Source organism: Hylaeus anthracinus, unplaced genomic scaffold (assembly GCF_026225885.1).
Source record: "Hylaeus anthracinus isolate JK02 unplaced genomic scaffold, UHH_iyHylAnth1.0_haploid 11989, whole genome shotgun sequence".
Classification (NCBI taxonomy): domain Eukaryota; kingdom Metazoa; phylum Arthropoda; class Insecta; order Hymenoptera; family Colletidae; genus Hylaeus; species Hylaeus anthracinus.
In genome coordinates, this window is record NW_026534337.1 from 7,042,363 (window position 1) to 7,062,799 (window position 20,437).

The window sequence follows — 20,437 nt, forward strand, 5'->3', positions numbered from 1 at the left end:
GCAGCGCCGCCAATAACGAGAGAGATCGAGGCGGCGGGGACGAGGCGCGATTAATTTCCCCACGGCTTCTTGCATTACGTTTAATTAACATAATCCGCCGGCGGGATCGTTTCGTGGCGTGCTTTACGCACGATGCACGTACGCACGCGCTCACGCGAGTCAGCGGCTTGTGCGTGTCCGCGACCCTTCGTGCCGAGAGGGATCCCAGCGAAATTCGCTGTTATCTTCGGATTTTTTATCTCATTTATTTTATTCGTCGGCTTCTTTACAAATGAAAATCAGGGGGCGACAATAGAAGAGGTTTCGTGAATAGGGGTGATTCAAGGATCTGAGAATACCAAATACTTTCAGTCTTAACACTTTATCTACTGGGGCCCTATTCGTAGTTTTAATTCAGTGTTAATGTTTTTAATTTCAGTGTCTTCGATCGTGTTGTGGATTGACGTATCGACAACTTGAAGTACTCGGTTTGAGGAAACAAAACGGGATTTTAGTATACTTTATAACGGTATGCACGAGTCAATCTCAATTCATATTAACCCTTAAAAGCCTGATTTTCTAAATTAAATTTGTACACACATCAATGTATTTATTAACGAATTTATATATCGAACAATTTTGACAACTGACGTTTATTTGTTTCACTTTTGTTCGAAAGAACATTATGCATACAATCCGATTTAAAAGTCCAGTATCAAATTCGAAACTTAGGACACTTAAGGGTTGTTGATCGGCAATTTTATACAGAAGCGACTTCATGTCACCGGCTATTATTTCGTAATCGAATGTGATATACTGAGAAGAGTATATTCTATTTTGAAACAAGAATGAAAAATCGACAGGACTTAAACAGGATGAGCAAGGCTTTTGCAATATCCTATGTAGCCCTGGGTTTCATAAACTGAAATAGATAACGCAAGTTCAAACACGAGTTTACCCGTGACCGGTCAACTATGTGTTAATATACATACATATACATATATATACATATGTTAGTATACATATACTATATAGTAATATCGAAAGTTCTTTTTTAAAGTGCAGACCCTTTCTCGACAAACCAGTAGATAAAGTGCTAATTTAGTACCACGATAATTTATCATCGTTGGAAGGCAATGTACAAGCCCTGCAAAGATTAACCGTCCTCGCAAAATTTACCCTTATATTCCAAGGATCACTTATCCTTGACCTCCCTCAATTCCGGCGACCCAAGCAAGATACCTAATCCAACCTAGCCAAACCACTTCTGGCCATCTTTTTGGGACTTCCAGTGAAGCCTCGCAGTTTCAATGAAGCTCGAGCGCGTGCACGCGAGCGGAGCCGAGCGAGCGAGCCGTGAAAGGCAAATGCGCTCGACGAACGACCGCGAGAGGGAAAGGGGAGCCCTGGCGTCTTTCTCCTTTCCACCGAACGATCCGGACTCTCTGCTAGAACGAACTAGTTCCGTTCTGGTACATAGAGTCCTACATACAAGCCGCGAGAGATAGAGAGAGAGAGAGAGAGAATCGCGTCGCGTCGCGCAGCGTGAACGCGACTTAAAACCGGTCCCACCCACGCGGAGCGCGCGAGGGTTGCGCGCAAAGAGGCCGAGAGAGCTCGCCGGACGCGGACAGAAATGAAAATATTCTAATTACTAGCGACATTGTTGCGACACGCCGATCCGAAGGCTGAAATCGCGTCGGTGACGAAGCGATTTCTAACAGCGAGCGCGATCCATCCGACGCCAACGATCAATCTGCGACGAAAAGCGACCACGGATCCTTGGATCCTTAGCTGCTTTCGGAGCCAACATGGTTGCAAGTCAGATAAACGAGTTAAAGACGAGTTAGAGACATATCGGTGACGTTAAAAAAATGGATCTGTAGAAATATTAGAAGATGGCAGCGTTTGGGAATTTTTCCAGGCGATACTGAACGGGCGATGTAAATATTTCATGGGTGTAGTAAAAGTACGTGGTTCTAGGAACACTTCTGCCAATTTTCATTAAAATATGTTAATATATATGGGAAATGCAAAGTTTCGACCTTATTCGATTCTAACCACAGGGACCAGGGAAGTTTACTGCTGCAACGTTGAAATGCCTGGAACAAGGACACTTTATATCTTCTGTATAGATCAACATATTTTCATGAAAATTGAGGAATTATTCATATTATACACAAAGGAATTATTCATATTATACACTTAGCCAAGGCACCAAAATGCCTGAAAATGAGCATTTTTCTATGTGGAAGATGGTGCTCCGTGAAAGGGGTAGTTTTATCCAGTAATCATTTCCGATTTTTTCAAACGAAAACTACCGCACGAATTAAGGTGAAACTTTCTGTGCTTCTTGACATACCTACGAAGTCATTACACGAATTTTTTCGAGCGACTGGTTCCAATAATACACGAGGTATCGATAATGTTTCCGTGATCATCATCACACCTCGATCAATGATGGAACATAAATAGAATCGAATGAAGTCGTACTAATACGAGTTTCGCAATTTATTCACGACTAAAAGAACTGTCCCATTCATACCCATCTCAATTCCTTGCTTACTTTCGTGCACCCACGTCGGCCTCCAGCCTCCGTCCTCGAATAAGACTAACCTCTCTCAAAGCCCAGGCGGCAAGCTCGGCTCTTTACTTTTCCTCGGATTACATACCCTCGCTCCGTTCCGGAGGTTGTTCTCGTTAATGGATTATCCGTCGTAAAACGGCGTGGCGGCTTTCGCAGCCGGCAAATCGTAAACGGTCCCCCAGCGATTGCGTGGTCGCGTCAGGAAGAGCCATACCGGACACAACGATTTTATTAACGACTCGGCAACATTGCGGGGACTTCGTAGGAGACCCTGGCTCTAATACTTCACGAGGTCGTTCGCGGGGCCGATAGTAAACGCGAGCAGGAGAAAACTGGGCCGCGGAATGCGGTCCAAGTCGATATTCGAACGAGCGAGCCTATATCCGAGCGTTCGCCGCGTTTCGTGCGTGTCGAACGTTTCTCCCCTTGGCGTGAAGGGGAGGAACGCGTGGGAAACACGGTGGAGGAACTTTCTGCGGTTTTCGAAGGTTCTTCGACGGGTCTGGCGTCGAAATCCCTGCACGAAAGTGGAACTAACCGTGTAGGATACTAGTGCAACAATTTATTAATTTGGGACACAATAATATGTTCGAATTCGACGACTTGGCAAACTTTTAACACTTGCGCTGGCAACGAATTTACCGAACGCGTGTACCAGAACGGTCCAGTGTAACACGCTGGGAGGCGACTCCCAGTGTTCGATTCTTCAGAGAAATCGGAAAAAGATTTATATTTTCTAAACTAATTAATTTTCGACTAATTTATTTGGAATAGTTTTTTGAAGGAAGTATAGAACATCGTCGTTGGCGATTCGGTGACAAAAGCATCACGACGTGCGTGGCACGTCTTTCCAGCGCAAGTGGTTAACTTAACTTAGGGAGTTTGTAGAAGCTTGTTTTAAGCGAAGTGCTATTATCGATTATTCATTCTGAAAATTATTTCGAAAGGCACCTGTGGCTAATTGATATGAAATTCGGAGGATGTTATGAAGAGTGTGGAAGAGACAAAAAATATAAAATTTTAACTTCGGGAATTCACCCGTTTAAAAGATTCAGACACTTTAAGACCACCGGTGCCTTCCGGAAGTACAGCCTTCACTCTTCGTGTTCCCCTTTTTAATTCCAACGAAATGAAAATTAAATTTACCCGTTAACACGATAGAATCTTCCAACAACTTTTCACTCGCCTTTCAAGCGTGCTGGCACTGAGTATATCGTGATGTACCTGCGATTTTGACGAGCAGGTGAGATTCCCTCCCGACCATAGGCATTAAGCACCCATCGCGCGACCTTAATGGATTAGATTGCGTCAGAGTTGCATGTTAGCGGAGGTTACGCGCGGTAGGCAGGGTCGAACGAGAGTAGAAGCGTTTCGCCGCGTCGAGGACGATACTTTCTCCGTCGCGGGGCCACGTCCGACGAGGAAAATCACGGAATCTCCGACAACCTAAAAGTTCCTCTCGCGCACGCCCACGACGAACCGACGCGCGTGGACGCCGTTACGTCAGGGGCGAAGATTTATGTCGCGAGCTGCCGTTCCAGAGCTTAGATTTAACTGCGACTTAACGCGCTCTAAACTGCAGTTTGCATCCGCGGCTCAAGTTTCTCGAGAGTACTGGCTTAACTCCGAAATTTACATTTTATGCCCCTTTGTGCCCCACACCTGCTCCCTTTTCTAACGCCGAGAGTCTATTTTGCCCCGGATAGGAAGAGATTAGAATTCTGGGTGGTGCATCTAGATTTATCAGGGTGGTTTAGAGATAATTGAGAGCGAGGCTGATACCTTTTTCATTGATTCTCAGTTTCAAGTGGTCAAGATTTTTCTTTAGGGCTAGAAATATGGAGTGATCTCTGAATTTTAAAGGAATATGGAATGTATACCTCCAGAAAGGCTCATCAGGGTGGCTTAGAGATAATTGAGAGGGAAGCTGATACCTTTTTCATTGATTTTCAGTTTCAAGTGGTCAAGATTTTTCTTCAAGGCTAGACAAACGGTATGACCTCTGAATTTCAAGGGAATGTGGATCGTAAACCACAAAGTCTATTCAAAATCCAGATAGAAGGATCGTAGAAAGACCTGTCTTGATATCAGAAACTTGATTCGAAAGTACTTTTCGATTTTTCCAGTATGGCCTAAACGATCTACTCTCCTAATCTGAACCCTATTGAAATTCAACTTCCGGCTATTAAAATTTTGAAAATGAGACCTCTTCAGATCGAAACAACGTCAACGAAGAAAAATTCTGTACCGAATGACTTCGTGGTTGGTGGGAAGGTTCCAGTGGAAGGGGTGCGATCGTTGGTTCGAGGAATTCCTGAAGGGCAAGGCAGGCCGAGACACCGAGAGGAAGACGAGAAGCGGAGCCGAAGACGCTCGTTTTGATCTTGTTTAGGCAACGGCGGCATAAACAGCGCCGAGAGGGCCGAATTGCCATCGGGGGCAGTGATTTATTCAGGGTTATTGTCCTGCGCGGGGTTTTTGTACTGCGGAGGGCCAGTCCAGCCAGGGCGTATGCACCGAAACGACAAGAACGCACTTGGAACCGATGGACCCGCGGCATTACTCACCGAGGGCCCAACTTCTTCGCCTTTTTCCACGGCTCGGACGTGCCCAGGGTGCATTGACATCGCGGCATCGACGTAATTCTCGGTACGACGCTTCCGTATCGGTCTTACGTTTTCATTATAAGCTTACGGACAACTTGTTACGCGAGTCAAAGAGTTTTAACCCTTTCCAATCGGATGTATCTTCCGAGGGGATATCGCAGGCAAACTTTATTTGTGTATGCACAGGATAAACTTATGGGAGCGTGAAATTGATAAATGTGTATGATTCCTTGAATGATTCCAAAATATGGTATATGTATTCAGATATAACAAATATGAGCTTGTGTTGCATGGAAAAAAAATGTGTGAATATTCTACCCCTTAAAAAAACGACAAAGAGCATTTGTATAAGAACTTGGCCGACCGATCGGGGAGATTTTCCCATCTTGAACTTTCAATTTTATGTTTTGTATAATCAATATGTGAAATCGTTAAACGAAATTGTTGCCGTGAAATATAATGGGGCACGTGACTAGTTTTCCGACTTTTTTGAGTTCAAATAGTGAATTTCAGTCCGTGCTACTTCCGAGCAATTCTCTGTGGCGCATGCGGTGGACTAAGTGTTAAGATGTGGGAACATATTTTGTACGAGACGGTGCAATTTGTGATGATAAACAAGGGAGCCTAAGATTGCAACTTATACGCAGCTCCGGCTGACTATACGCAGCTAAAGAGTTAATTTGCGACGAAAGTTACATTGACCGCGGAAAATGCAATTATTGGGAAACGGAGACCGTGGGGTCGCGTACTCGAAGGATAAGTTCGAAAACGATTACCCGAAATGACGATATCCGAACAGTCGTCCTATAAAATGTTCGAGGGGAGAAACGGAAACAGCATCGGTCGGGAGACATCGATGACTTTGGTCCCAGTGGACGTGGACTCTCTGGTAATTAAGTTAAGCAGCGATTAGGGGCGCCTCTTATCGTGCCCTGGCCGACCATGCTCTCCGACGTTTAACGTGCCATCGTGCTGGCTTCTAACGTCCAGTTGACCCACACCACCCTCGCGAACAAAGAAATTGCTTGCCATTCGGTTCGACTTCCGCGATAGAAACGGGATCATCGCCTCGATCATTGTCTCGAGGGATTTTTAATGGAATGATGACTTCGTAGCAGAATGGAATTAGATTCTTAATGGCGATAGTTGCCAGAAGCTGAGGCATTGGAGTTGAAGAAGAGTGGAAGAAGGATGACACGATTCCATCGCAGTTAGAACGATACAGAATTGACGTGGAATTTTTACTTTGAAATTCAACGAACACTGTTTTCTTCGTATCGACAAAAGTCTGGACTACTTAAAATTGAAATGAAAACAGTATGCAGAAAGTACGAGTACCGTATCCATACTACAAACACGAATAAGTTTCAGCACACCCTGTATAAATTGTCCTTGTCCCCGTACGCTCGACAAACGGTATATAGGATTAAGGTCGATCCTCCTCGCCTACTCTATTTCTCTGGATACTTCTCCCCGGAGAGCCATGTAATATTTTCGGCACCGACGAGTTTCCACCCTCTTGATCGAAAAATACCGTTCGCCAAAGGCAGAGCCCCTAAAAGAAGGGTGCAGGTTATCCATCGCGCAAGGGTGGCTAATCAACAGGGCTCAATTGCGGTCGATTCGTTACAAAATGCCTTCTTGGCGATACAGTTCGAATTTTTTCATTTAAAGTCCAATCATCCTCCCTCAAGAAAATATACTGTGCTTGGAAAATAAAGTCACTGTTTCCTTGTGGCGTTATTAGTTTTTACGCTCTATGAGGGCTACGATACCACAGCTCTATATTTTTCTATTTCCACTCTTCGTTTCCCTACTTCTTCTATAAAGAGTATCTTTTACTATAAAAATCGTTCAACTTCAGAGAAAAGGTAAATAAATAGCGTGGTGTCTCTTCTTTTCACCCACTAGCTAAGGAATGGTCTAGATTGCACAAGGGTTGCCCATCCCCAACTGCAGTCCTGACCAGAGGAATCGTTGGGTCGTTGCTCGTGACGGGGTTCGAAGCGGAGCCATGGAAAGAGTCCGACGCAAAGTACCGTTCGGACTGCTCGTGTGCATCACACGCATCATCGAGCACCCGTGAAGAGGGTTTCGTGATATATAGGGTGGAAGGAAAAACGTCGGGGTCCGATGGTGTCAAAGAGCTCGAGTATCGAAAGCGTGGAAAAAAAGAAAGACCGCGAAGCTGGCCAGAGGGAAAACTTTGCGCTGCGCACAGACACAGGGGGTCGAAGAAGATGAGCTACGCGAACGAAATTCGTAGATGGAATCACGATTTATTCGAAAATAAATTTTAGGGTGAAGATTCCTAGTCGGGAAAGATGACGAGTCGATTCTTCGAGTCGTGAAGAAGTGAAGATAATTTTATATCGAACATGTACATTTTCAAAAGTTTTAGAATTGTCACATATAATTTGAAAACAGAAGAGATGCAACATTCCTTCTTCCTCGTATTAGGTCTCCATTACAAGAGGAGTATCAATCAGATTTGCAATGTACTACTCGAAAATGTATATATTCGACACGAAAGCATCGGAGTGGCCAGGATACGGTTCGAGGAACGATTCGACCGCAAACTTGCGACTTTCCACGTACTCGAGGCAACTCGAGCTCGACTTCTGCACCCTCGGGGGCGGGAAAAGCTTTCACGAGCAGAAGAGATCGAAGAGGGAGAAGAAACGGTCGAGAAACGTCGAGAAGGGTTGGAGGATTGTTTTCGAATCGTGGCGAAAAAAGAAGGAAAAGCGAGTGAAAACGCGCTATTCTTCGGTATTGATCTCCCTCTCCCTGTTCCGTCGATGCTCCCATAGGATCCAGAGGGTGACCGACCAGCGGAAAGGGAAACAGAGGAAAGAAAGGGGGAAAAAGAAGGAGGGAGAAGGTTGTTTATGCTGGCCCTCGCGCGACCGAACCGCTGGGGCGTCATAAATTATCCTCCGAAATCGTCCAACGACCCCACGGAAACGACGACCGTCCTATGGAGAGGGGAGAATGCAATTTGGTCAACTGCGCCCCCTCAGGCGAAAAAAAGAGTATCGTTGATCATCGGTGCAACGATTAGAAATCTCCGATTCGTCTCGTCGATTCATGCCTCTGGACCTTCGCGCCCCTCGACGTCCTTTGCGCCATAACTCTCGATATAGTTCGTTGCTCGGGAGTTGGCGAGGCAATTCGATTGGCTGTCGCGTAACGGCGACACCTACAAATACAAACCTACAGCGTAACGAAAAATTAAAGTGTCCGAGACGCGTAAGATAGACTTTGTATTTGACACATTGATCGCCATGTCACCCATCTATGGGTGACAGTGCTTTTCACTGAAGGACTCAAAAAATAGATTCCAAAAGTTAAGCGTCAACGAAAATGAATTTTAATGAAATTCCTATCTTTTGATAACGATACAAAAGTAAATAACGCAATAAATGTTTGATTACGACGAACGAGACATATCGAGATAAACTGAGAAAGCAATGGTAACTATTGGCGTAAATATATGTAAGAAAAATTAAAGAGTGACGACTATGCAGTATGATGAATGAAATAACGTTGATTTAAACAACATTGCAAATGATCCTTATCGCACAGCTTCCATAGACGAGGCGAACGCGAGTATGTAACCTTGACTCTCGCTATCGAATCGAGAACGAAGCGTCGCGACGAAAGTAAACTCTCGACGGATGGAGGCGCGACAGAGGCAATAAACCTCGACCGGTCTCGTGTCGTTTACGAGTTGGAATTATTATACGTCGAGTAAAAAAATGAATAAAGGATCGAGGAAGGGGGACAGACGCGGCAGAGTCTACGGAGACGATAAATGCACGTACGGCAAGAAGCAACAATGGCAATTATGCGTCGAATGGGACGCGACAAGATGCTTTCACTGGACGAACATCGCGGGGAGGAGATAGCATCTGCGGCGGCTCTCGGTCGAGGATCGTCTATTGAATGCGATAGGCTTCCGCCGGGGGTTCACCGCTATCGACTTTCGACTCTTTCGCTTGCACGCGCTGGGGCTTCGAGATCGATTTAAGCCGCGTGTTTGTCCGAGTGATACCGAAAGCCAATCGATCGAGACGACAATATTAGCTTATCCTCGTCCCAGCTTCGCGATCCGTCCCGTCTCTCGCGACCAAAGTTCATTAACTCGTGCGAGAACGCATACACTTCGAGGATAGCTACAGCACCAGCCATATTTTTAAATGTTTTTGATTTTTTTAATGGGTTGGCTGACACATGTCAACATTTCTTCAGGATAAAATTTCGTCTCGAAACTATTAAAGATTAGATAAATTAACATTTGTCGTAGTATTCAATTTTTTAACCTATTCAATTCACAAATCCTATCCGAATTTATTTTCATTATCGTCTCACTTTTGGAATTAATATTTTTAGTTCCTCGCTGAAAAATCCGACCAACGTGTTAAATCGGTACAAAATAAAGTCAACTATATGAAACGAAAAGCAACTTCGGAGAAATCGACACGAATCTTGGTATTCGTATCTTTTCAGCCGCATAATCGATCATTTTTCATTCCTATCCCGAAAGTATGAAACGATTGAAAATATCTATGAGTAGTGCTACCGCCTCGATCTTTATTTATTATTTATGGAGATTTTATGCGATGGAGAGGAAAATATCAGAGTAACGTAACACAGGAAAAAGTATAAATATGAAAAAGTACAGAGCAAACATGCTCTGGAAAAAGAGATAGCGACCAGTACCAGTTAGGATTACTTGTTCGCGAAGATACACTGTGCGAACGCCGTGTGTGTTATTAAGTTGCATACAGAATTGGACTTCGACCCGTTAATTATCGAAATAAACAAATAAACATCACGCCGTGGAGAAAACGAGCCTGCATTCAATGTAGATAAACGTGGTGTAATGAGGTGCGCGAGGGGGAATACATCACGTATTTTTCCCCACAGAATTAATGGCAAGGTATTATTCACGGGTTGTACAAAGCGAGAGTTATTTTCGGTTCCGCGCTCGTCTTCAAAGAACATCGCAAACATATTGTGCGAGAGGTGTCCTTAAAATTCTAGGTTTTAATCAGGAAGCGACTGTGTTGACTCGAAGAATAAGGACTCGCTGCACGGTGTCAGTTTTACTCTGTACAAAAATTATATTAACACCCAACGTTGATTTGCAGGAAAGAGTGAACCATACGTAACTATAAAAAATGGAAAAACAGGTATTGCAATTTGTGAGATATTCATCGATTGGAAATCAACACAGTCGATCCAAATGGAACGTTAAGCACGTGATGTATCTAGTAATAAACATATGCTTAAGTGATCTGAGTAAACACCTCGCATTCTGTTTTTCGCACGGCACAACCCTAATACAATTGAATTGCAATTGGTACCACCCAAAGTACTTCGACTCCCTAAACTCAAATGATATCTTCCTAAAAAGAATGAGAGCGAAAGTATGAGACCCATTTTAATAAATATTATACCAAAGTTACATCAGTTTAGGAAGAAGCGTTTCGCGCAAACAATAGGAGCAAACAGTGGCTAAAGGTCGAGTATATTTGTCGGCGAACGAGCCTTTACTTCAAGGATCGCGCGCCCCCATCAGACGCATTATGCGATCTCATTTCCAGCGTAGTCCCGGTGAATTAACTCTCGAGGAACTGCGAAGCACAAAGGGTCCAGGTGTCAAGGGAGGCAGGGGGGCGACGAGTGGGATGTAAAGTTGGGTGAGACGCGACGGGAAGTTCCGACGAACGAAGGAAACGAAAGATGGTGGCACGCGGAAGGGTGGAAAATCCTGGGTGGAACGACGTCAGTGGCGGCGCCTATATTGATTTTGGGCCGTGGACGGGGGTGGTCGGGGCGAGGAGGGGGCAGGAGGACCGCGTCGATGAGCGCCGCGACGCTGCGACGCGTCAAGCCGAGCCGAACCAAGTCGACGCGAGCGGATTAATGGTTACCCTTCGCAGGCCTCAATCAAAGATTCTCTACTCAACTCGAAGACATTTGTATTCGCATTATTCGAAACGGCCGGAAAAATAAAATAAATAATGATAAAGAATCATTTTTTATTATTTATTATTACCAGAAGCTTGAAAATCTGTACTGAGAAATGTACTAGGCAAGCATGATTGCTTGAAAATTTACACAGGTGATAACGACTTCTCTGAGAAAATAAGACAATCGAGGGAAAATCAAATTCTTAAAAATGTACGTGTCTCGAATATTGCGTTAATATGTAGTATAATAATAAAATACGATTCATTCTAGAAAACAATCGTATACCCATATCATAATATCTACTAAAGTCCAAACGTTAAAAATAGCTTTAATTTGCAACAAAGTCCAAATGAGTATTCTTCCCAACTTATAAATTGTTAAAAACAATCGAGCTTCGGTCCCCCTTTTCCCTCTCTAAATTAACGCGAGATACCAACCCCGGAAACTCGTCTCGCGGCACGTCGGAATAACTTCGCGTGTTTATCATCGCGAACAACTCGGGTGCGACGAAGACGCGGCATTATTATATTGCGTCCCAAAGTGCATACGTCCCGCGTCGCGCATTACTTTCGTAACGTATTCGCGTCCTAGGAACGTTCGGTGCGCTTGCATTCTACCGTGGTTCGTTGGCAAAACACGCAGCCATGATTTCGCAACGGGAACGTGGACGCGGGAACGAAGTCGATTAATTTTAAAGACGACGGGGGGGTTCGTCGAGTCGAGGCTCGACGCCATTCACGGCGATCCTTTGTCGCGCGTCGCGTTATTGTTTACGAGCAATTTCGCAGGACAACGAGTAAAAGATGTATGCAAACGAGCGGAGAGAAACACCCTCCTACGAGGGTGCAGCGTGTCGAACACGGCCCGTCAAAGAACTCTTTTTGTCCTCCCACCTACCCCCCTTTTTGAAAGCGAACAGCAAACATTGAGAGAAGCGACGAACAAAAATGGATGAAAGATACGTGCAGGTACGCAGGTGACGCTCGAAATTCGGGAGTTATTATTGCTACGAGAGGCAGGGGTGGAGAATTGTTCTTTGAAGAGGAAACAGATGGTACTGAATTCGTTTGCATTAAATTTCATTTGCATTGTTCATTCGCGATACTTTCGGGAAGATACGGTGAGAAATATCTCTAAGAGCAGACTGGTGGTTCAAAGAACAAGGTAGAAATATTCATCGACTAATTACGTGAACACTTTCGACACGTATTGTGAAGAAAAACGTGTTCGTTTATAACTATTCGGTTAGAATTATTGAATTACTCTACCTTCAGATATCGAAGCAAGTATATAATTCGAGTATAATTATATACACAATTATAATTAAATAATTCTAGATCAATTATATTCCCATTAGGGATGCCAGTGGCCCGTTGAGGCCCACCGGCCCTATATCTCGGGTACCTCGGGATCGCTAAACCCGTACTGTAGCCACAATCGAACTACAGTCCCTGAGGGCTTAATACAATTAAAATTGTGCTCGTCTCTGATCGGATTTAGTCCAAAGTTCTCTTTGGTATACCTACAGGAATGAACCTTAGCCTTGCACGGTGGAATCGGAGCAACAGAAGTAACCTGTACCGCATCCCGTTGGGCCGCGCGTTATCAATAGGCATAATTGTCGGAGATAACGCGGCTCGCTCGAAGCATCCTTGAGGCGAGGCGCGATAAATCATCCCAACGTAAGTACACGCAGCGGCGTGTCGTACGTTCGTACAAATACCGGCACCGTGTCGTCGCTTTATCTTGCGGTGCATCTGGATTATGACATACAACGCACGCCTCTTTACGCCGGTATCGGTGGAGGATGCGGCCGTTAACGATAGCGATAAGCGCAATCCAAGGAGGAATTGCACATACTCCGACACCGTCCATGCAATCTGCGAAATTCGTTTATTTCTTTCGATTACTAACGCAATTCATTTGTTTAACGGGATATGGCCAAGGGTATGCGCGCCCTAACTGCTCACTGATAAGGTTGGCAACCTTCCTGTACGAGGTGGAGTACGATAACGCTCAGTGTTCACTTATCGAAAGTGTGTGATCGCCTGCTTTGAAGCGATCAAATAAGAAAAACGAGATTAAATCCGATAATTCAATTGAATGGATCATATCTACCGTGTATTTTACAAGATTTTTAGTAGATATCGACCTCATTCATGCGCGTTCATCTCAAAAAAGTAATTGGAACCTTTACGGGGGTCTATTATAAGGGGGTATCCTGAATTAGGAGGTCTAAAAAAAACGGTTTTTCGTGAATTTTTTTACGATTGAAAAAAATAATTAATTCTATCGAACTTTGTATCCTATTTTCATACATATTTTAGTAGTCTGTACATATTTTTTCAAGACGAAATATTCAAATTGAATCGATTGCGAAGCACATTTGTAGAACACCTCGCAATTAAAACCTCCTATCGGTGGGAAAGATGCAGGTCGTAATTTTGGTTTGACACAAAAAAAAACCAAAAGAAATATTCATTTTCATACATTTTTCTTCTATGTGAACTAAGAAAAACCCGCAAAAATAAAGAAATGCGAAATTACTGCAAGTTTCAAAATAAGAACGAGTTCTTTGGGTGAAAAAAAATCACTTCAACTTGATAGAAAAGTTGTTTAAAATTTTTTTCGTAGGAATTTTCTTCGTTCACATAGAAGGAAAATGTATGAAAATGAAAATTTCTTTTGATTTTTTTGTGTCAAACCAAAATTACGACCTGCATCTTTCCCGCCGATAGGAGGTTTTAATTGTGAGGTGCTCTACAAATGCGCGTCACAGTCGACTCAATTTGAATATTTCTTGTTGAAAAAATTTGTACAGAATACTCAAATATGTATGAAAATAGGATAAAAAGTTCGATAGAATTAATTATTTTTTTCCATCCTAAAAAAATTCACGAGAAACCGCGTTTTTTAGACCTCCTAATTCAGAATACCCCTTTAAATTATGTACTAATGAACCGTGGATGTAAACATAAGAATATAATATAAATAACTCACGAAGCACGGTTCACGTGTACCATATTTCTGAAAGTAATATATCGTTCGAATAACATTGATATTTCCTACCCTATCCTACTCAATAATGCACGTAATCAGGTTTTGACACAGACTCCCCCAATTTGTATACGTTATACCTCTAATTGCCCTATTCGCGTAATTAGGCTGCCCGTTCGCGTAAAATCTCTCTAGGAAATCGGCAAACGATCGCGTGGAGACGCGTGACCCAAGTGGGGAAATGGCTGCATCGATGAAAGCTTCCGGGAAAGCTCGCGGGGTTACGAGGCGAGGAAATGGAAACGATCGCGCACGCTAGATAGCGGGGCAATGAGACCAGACGTTTATCTAAATTGCGTCCCATTGTTCTATTTGCCAGCAGCACGCGACAATTGCGGGGAGAGGCGAGCGTCCTTGGACGGAAAATAAGTAATTCCGGGGCCGGTTGCGTGAACCGTTCCCGCGGAATGACGGCCGCGGGAGAAACGCAATTTGTTTTTCCAATTTAACGAACGTCGCAATTAACCGGCGCGAGACGTATGAATTTTCGAACGAGCGACTCATCGTCGCCAATTTTCTGCGGTGCCGTAAGCTGCTGACCGATTGCGTCACATGGATTGCCAGATCTCGAGGATTTTCAAACAGAAGCCGCTTTGTGTTAACAGGTGTATTTAGATAGGTATTTCAAGCAGGAAGGAGCAGCTTTGGAGTTACGGAATGATGGAGGGATAAAAATTATTTTGGACTGGAAAAATGTGGGATCATTCGAAGCTTTCCACGTGATAAATTGTGTAAATGCAGATGGCAGGTGAATATGACTCATTCTTATAGTTGGCTCGATAAAGTTTCAACTATAACATGATACGCCAAAAAGCTCTACTTTACAAACAATGGAAACTAAAATTGTCTAGTTTGTAGCAATAAATATTCAGCATCATCATTGCGTTATTGTATTCACTTCGCTCCTTACCAAGTATTCAAATGAAATAAAAATTAAGAATATTGAAGGAAAATAACGAAAAATCCAGCTAATACTCCAGCATCTTGCAAAAATGAAAATTTCAAACTAAGCACGGCTGGAATCCCCCTGGAAAAGCTAGTCGCGGGAAAAGATCTGCGTTGGAACGCGAGGCTAGGAGTTCGAGACGGCGAGTTTCGTCATCTTCGGCTCGTAGTTGCCCGTCTACTCGGTGAACGCGACCTCCGTCGTGGAAGCATAAACAGTGCGGCCCCGGCGAGACCTTTCTTATCTGTCCCGACGAAGGCGAAAACACGCGTAGAGCGTTGCTTTGCACCTGTGTATTTCATCGAGATACTAACGAGATCGCGCCGCGGAAACCCTCCCGATGCCCCGGTGAGCGTCCCCTTTCCCTTCCCTTAGGTGAAATACGACCGCTCGTGCCGGAATTCAACCGCGTGGATCTCGCTGAAATTCTAAATAGACACGACACGACATCGCGCGCGCGCATGACTCGAATTTACCGAGCCAGGGAGTCGACGAACTTCCGCGGAACGTTTTACGTACCGAGACGTTAACACCGAAGAGGTGCAAAACGAACCCGGGTGTTGCAAATTGAACGTTTCATCCGACCCCGTGCCGCGATTTTCGTCCCGTTCGCGTGATAAATCTGACCTGAACGCGCTTGGCGCCCGAGGACGACGATAAAACGCGCCATGGCATTGTATTGCGATTCTTTCTTTTAACGTGTATTATACAAGCAATGTTTTGGAGTATAGTTTAATAAAGGACCTCTTTTGGTTCCTAATTCCGTACATGTTATATTCAGTGAATAAGTATTTCAGGAACTCCAATATTTATTATCCATAAGAGCTCCAATATTACTATTATCATATTGGAGTTATGGGTAATAATTGTATTTGTAACTGGAGGCTTGAGTGAAGTAGCCAATGAAATATAGACTCTATTTTAAATAGAACATATAACGTTCGAGCTCCGAATTAGGATACGAGAGTTGAATATTTTTCTTTGAATATTAATTGTTGGAATGGGATAGATGTTATTTTGTATGAATAGAAGATAATGGATGTTAATTTAGTTTTCTTTGGTTTTAAGGGCACCCTAGTAGCATGGCGCCCATATGTTGTAACAGAATAAGCTATACGCGAAGCAATAAGGCGGAGGAATTTCTGTTGCACTTCCTCAATAAGAGAGCTATGGTTATTAGAACAAGGAGTCCAGACTAATGAAGAATAATTCAAGCGAAGACGCAACGGAGAGTAATAGAGCATTCCTAATAGGGTGCGCGTTATTAAAGTATTGTTCTACTCTATTAACAAGGCCAAGGCTTTAAGGCTTCTAGGGTGAGAAATCCCACCCCGAAGCTAGCCATTAAACCACTAAAGTGTGATAAATTTGCGAGCCAAGGAATAAAACGGATTTTTGTATACCATCACTGAAGCTATTAGGTGCAGAAATGAATTCTGTGCCTTTGGATTCAATCATTTGTAACTCCAGTTTGAGTCTCAACTTGATGGTATCAGGTTTATCTTTATTAAAATTCATCTGCGCGAACTGTGGCTGGTCCTTTAATGCAACAAAATGGCAAGTAAATATATTTACTTAGATTAGAGTTACAAATGATTGAATATAAAAGTCCAGAATTAATTTCTACGCTCAATAAAAGCATTCAGGTATGTTATTTGTCAATTTTTCAATATGGTCCCGAGGAAAGGTCGACTTTGAAAAATTCTAAGAACGTGATTTCGCTTTCCAGAAGGGTGGAGGAAAAAGAACGTGTCTCCCTCGTTTGAGAGCGTCGCGATCAGCCTTCGACGCGTTACGTAAGCAAGGTAAACACTTACGTGTGCAAAAACCTGTTGTCCGACACGTCCGGGGAAAACGTTACACACGTGCCAAGTTGCGACGAAAAATGTGAATACACGCCGCGATTGACATTATTATATATATAATCGTGAAAGCCTACACGAGAGTGTAAGCAAAAATGTGCGTAAAAATAGTACAGGTATATTAAAATTTAAGTTGGCTTTATATTCCACAAAAATTGCAATTTCAATTTCAAGATGCAAATGGATTCCATGATAAATAATACAAAGTTACATGAGAAATTTGAATTAGATAATTAAGTCTAAGATTAGTAGATTAGATATTAACTTAATACTGATTAATATTCTCCTGGCCGTGATGAAATCTAATTATCTGCCATACCATAATAGACGGTTCTATTTGGTACGAATTAATATATAATTAACACTAATATAATACTAGGTTAAATATTAACATAATTCTAAATATTAATAGTATTCGTCAGGGGGTGATGAAGAAATCTAATTATCTGGGATACCATAATAGACGGTTCTATTTGGTACGAATTAATATATAATTAACACAAACATAATACTGGTTATGAATAATATTCGTCAGGAGGTGATGAAGAAATCTAATTATCTATCATACCATAATAGACGGTTCTATATGGGACATATTTTTCTAAATTATGAATGTTTACGATGTAATTTTATAGAGAAATACTTTACTGATGCGTAAGCCCTTTGCAGTCGAGATTTTCGTCGAGCCTCGCCCGACATTCGACCGCAATGGGCTAAGCGACTCAAAAGAAAAACTACAAACTTACTGTTCTCGTCTGTGCCACGTTAATACCTTTCGTCGAATATTTTCGTCGTGTTGTCGAAATTCCACACTCGAGCAGCCCGTCGCGTAATCCGTTTGTTTACGAATGTACCCTTGGCCGAAACTAATTACTGCCCATCGCGAAAACAGAGCGACGATATATTGTGTACTACCTAGACGCCTGGGAATTCCAGGAAACAACGCGATTCGAACAAGATGTTTCATAGTTTTTCTTCTGTCCATTTGTAACGACCTAAACATTCTCGGAAATTTACTTTCAATAACACGTCGTTATATTTCTACGTTAATTCGTTTCATTCCGTGGCAAACAGCTTTGAATAAATTAATTGTATAACGGTTCAATGCACACATTTCCAACACGCTTCGACGCCACTCTTAAATTATTGATTACTAGGCAAAAACATCTGTTTTCGACTCTTTTGTCGTCGCACACTTTGTATCGTCGCACAACTCGATCGTCTATAACTATTGATAACTCATAATTGATCTAATAACTAAATTTTAATCAAACAATAGCACCGTGCTCCATATCCGTGATGCTGAATTCAACGCGACGCCATTATTGCAGCCCGTGCCAACGTTTTCCCGCAAAAATACCGTTCGATAATCGAAAGTGAATCGTCACATATCGAGATAGCCAGAGTACCGGTTCATAATTATGCAATTACCTATTTGCTTTTCAGCGCGACGTTATCCTTGTTTGCTTCATTCTGCGTCTCGGAACGATAACGAAAATCCACCGTGTATAATTCCAAAGAAAATATTAAGTAAAATAAAGAAATGTTAGTTCGACCTCGCGTCTAACTACTCGCGAACATTCGGCGGGCTCCGAATCGATTAGTCGACTAGGTTCTAACCTCTCGCAGCGTAGAGAGTGAAATATTAATGGCACTCCGATATCGAAACAAACTTTGCGCCAAGAATGCCGATAAAAGTGTATTACCAGAGGAAAACAGATACTCCGAACGAAGCGTGTTGTCCAAGCGACGAACGTTTCAAAACACGATACTTCTGCGTTATCGACTACAGTCGATGCGCTATTCGCAAAAGAAACAATGCGTCGTACGAATGAGTCGCTATCGACGCCTTCGTGTTTACGAGTTACGATCGTACGACGCTAGTCATTGAATAAAATAAAGAATCGAAAGTACTCACCACCGACAAGAAAGCTGACGTTCGATGTAAACTCGCCCCTGGATCGTGGAAGAACGTGCAGCTTCGACTTCCTTCTTTGCTCCGTTTCCGAGTGTCTCCTCACGATCGATCAAGTTCGATGACACTGTGATTACGTCGGCTGGTACGGTTCACACTTGCACTCCCGTAAAAAGAAAAAAAAAAAAACACTATTCGACACGACCGACAACGATCGAACACCCTATTCGTTTTCGCGCCTCGGCGCGTGTTTGACGTGTGGAATATCACGAACGAGGAGCGACGACAAACCGCGTCTTCACGGTCCAAACTCGCGCTCGCGACTGCCCAGACTCTCGAAAGCCGCGACCCCAGCGCCGCACCGTGGAAGCCGATCGAAGCGCTCCAAAACGAAATTTCGCTGTTTACGTCGCGCCAACCACGATATACGGAATGGCGTCAAAATTTCTGTGACTTTGGTGTGAGTTTCTGCTCGCCGTTCACGATGAAGAGCGAAATAAAACTGGACCTTCAAGAATGAAGCGAGGACCGGTGAGTTCCGTTATGTACGTCGATATCTCCACGATTATACTTTCACGCACTGAACAACTGTTGGTGTTGACAGATTTAACGATATTGGTTAGAAAGATGAACGATTCTTTATACGCTGTTTCGATAATAAGTTCAATCTAGATTATTTCGAGAAAGGGTTATCGAAAATTAATAAACAACTACGGTTATAGAGTGATTACCGTTATCTAGTATTCGTTAGGAAATTCTGTCTATCTCTAGGTATTGATAGATATGTAATTACTTACGTACAGTGTGTGTAGAAAGTATTCGTACACCGATCAATTTCCAAAAAAACTATGTAAATTCTAATTTATTAACTTATTTTTAATAAACAATGACATTCTACGTATTCTCGGAAATCTCTAGAATAGATAGAGTACCAAAAATAAATAGCTATTTATGTAATTTATGAAATTAACAAAAAAAAAAAAAAAAAAAAACAATCGATAGAAATGTCGAAGCAATAAGTATTTGCACAACTGTTTAATTTTTAAGACTTGATTAAAAATAAAAGAAATTACATTAATTTATAAGTATATAATACTTCCTTCGTGGGATTTCCTTTTGATTTTATAATTATTGTAACTCTTCTATGCATTAAATTACCTAAATTAATAGTTATTCGAAGTGGGATCTTCTTCAATTCCTCTATTAGAGCCATTTTTAAAAGTACTTTACTCAGGGCCGACGTGACCTTATACGAGGCCGGGTTCAAAAATTTTGCGGGACCTGGATTCACATTCAAATCGTACACTTAAATTTTACAACGAGAAATTATTTATTTACAAATGCTGTTACATATTATATATTTTTTATAAGATGAATATTAAATAATAACACTTTGATGATTTTTGTCACTCCTTTCAATTTCATCAGCGTTACTAAAAATATGTCTTGTATTTGTTAATGGTATTATCATTCCGTAAAACGTTTATCAAAATCGGTGCCTTT

At 42.6% G+C, this 20,437-nt stretch overlaps 1 protein-coding gene across 8 annotated transcripts in view; it reads right to left on the reverse strand.

The window, feature by feature from the left end:
* Nucleotides 1-19,930, reverse strand: part of LOC128887747 (SH3 and multiple ankyrin repeat domains protein 2) — a 201,430-nt gene extending 181,500 nt beyond the window's left edge. For 5 of the 8 annotated variants that reach the window (XM_054143972.1, XM_054143974.1, XM_054143975.1 and 2 more), the window contains exons 1-2: nucleotides 19,867-19,930; nucleotides 18,938-19,791 (exon numbers count right to left, since the gene is read on the reverse strand). The gene's annotated coding sequence lies outside the window, so the exon portion shown is untranslated. Of the gene's footprint in view, nucleotides 1-17,765; nucleotides 18,232-18,937; nucleotides 19,792-19,866 lie in introns of those variants that run through there. The other 3 variants (XM_054143977.1, XM_054143978.1, XM_054143970.1) reach the window with 3 other exon arrangements.
* Nucleotides 19,931-20,437: the final 507 nt, after the last annotated feature.